At 52.6% G+C, this 1,360-nt stretch overlaps 1 long non-coding RNA gene across 1 annotated transcript; it reads right to left on the bottom strand.

Moving 5' to 3' along the window:
- Nucleotides 1-17: 17 nt before the first annotated feature.
- LOC121918736 lies at nucleotides 18-1,157 on the bottom strand. The gene is made up of 3 exons (XR_006101293.1): nucleotides 856-1,157; nucleotides 675-761; nucleotides 18-574 (listed from the first exon to the last, which is right to left on the bottom strand). It is a non-coding gene; the product is annotated as an uncharacterized LOC121918736 (long non-coding RNA).
- Nucleotides 1,158-1,360: the final 203 nt, after the last annotated feature.

The raw sequence follows: 1,360 nt of genomic DNA, 5'->3' as shown, positions 1-1,360 counted from the left end.
GGGAGGAAAGAGGGAATGGAAAGGAAGGGAGGAAAGAGGGAATGGAAAGGAAAGGAGGAAAGAGGGAAAGAGGGAAAGGAAAGGAAGGGGAGGAAGGAAGTGCTTTGGGGAGCCTGGCTGACTGACCAGCAGTGCCAGGAAGGGGATGGTGGGCAGGGGCTACTGGGAGATGTAGTCCTCTCTTCCTTCCTCCCTCTGGCTTCCATGGCAGAGTAAGGATTTGATCCCAGGCAGCGCTCAAAGCACCCGGCTGGACTCTGGGAGTTGAAGCCTCAGAGCTCCATCCAGACAGGGCTTTGGCTGCTAGCACTCACTGCCACTAGAACCTGGGACAGGCGGCTCGATGTGGATGGGACATTTTAACCCTGGGGGAAACTGGGATTGTCCCGCCCCAAATGGGGAAATGTCCGCACCCAGCGTCTGAGTGGCAGCAGCGTGGGAAGGCCGCACGATGGCATCCTTGCCTTCGCCCAGAGCAGCAGGGAGTCCTCAGGGAAGTCTTCTGGGACTCCTCAGGCCTCGGCCGGAGGCTGGGAATGGAGGTCTTTTTGGGTGCAGCCACGGTCATTCAGTTCTGCGGAGGGAAGGAGAGATGCCTTTTATTTGTGAGTCTTCCCTTTTTAAGGGAAAGCCATCCCCCAGAGAGAGGGAGAGGGAGGGGAAAGCAGACTCACCACATTCACATGGAGATGAGCGTGGACTTCATGTTGTGCATTAGGTCTAGCCTCTGGAGGAGGATTGCCAAGATATCAATTGATTCCCTGCAGGAAAGAGAGAGGTGACAGAAAAGAGGGTTGGTGTGTATATCTGGGTCTAGCCCCACGGGCCACTCCTGCCCCAGTCCTGCCAACTAACCCTGGGACAATGTATTTTTTGAGCTTCACGCTGCTCCCCTGCTCCTTGGGTTGGAACTGGCTGACCAAGACGCTGGCCTGGGTCACCAAGTGATACTGCAGCCAGTACTTCAGGTCCTTGATATCGCTGAGGTCCGCTACAATGGCCCTGATCCCTTTGAGCGCCTTCACCTGAGGAAAGAAGCAGGTTTTCTGGTAAACAACCCGGAAGGAGGGAGGGTCACCCGCAGATAGGGTTGCCATAAGTGAGGACCTCCAAACTGGGACAAATGTAGGACAAATGTAGGGCAACATTTTCAAATGTAGGACACATTTTTATAAAAATGGAGGGCATGCAAAAAATGAGGTTTTTTAAAAAAAATGTTAATATAAATGCATCTTTTTAGGCATGATCAAAATGGAGGACATTTTGGCATTATTCCTAGACAGATGGCAGAAATGGACTTGCCCTCGGGTTCAACTGTACTTCTCAGAAGTGGGTACTTGGGCAAGGGACTGTGGTTTTT

Source organism: Sceloporus undulatus, unplaced genomic scaffold, assembly GCF_019175285.1.
Source record: "Sceloporus undulatus isolate JIND9_A2432 ecotype Alabama unplaced genomic scaffold, SceUnd_v1.1 scaffold_28948, whole genome shotgun sequence".
Taxonomy (NCBI): Eukaryota; Metazoa; Chordata; class Lepidosauria; order Squamata; family Phrynosomatidae; genus Sceloporus; species Sceloporus undulatus.
This window is presented reverse-complemented; position numbering and strand designations above follow the sequence as displayed.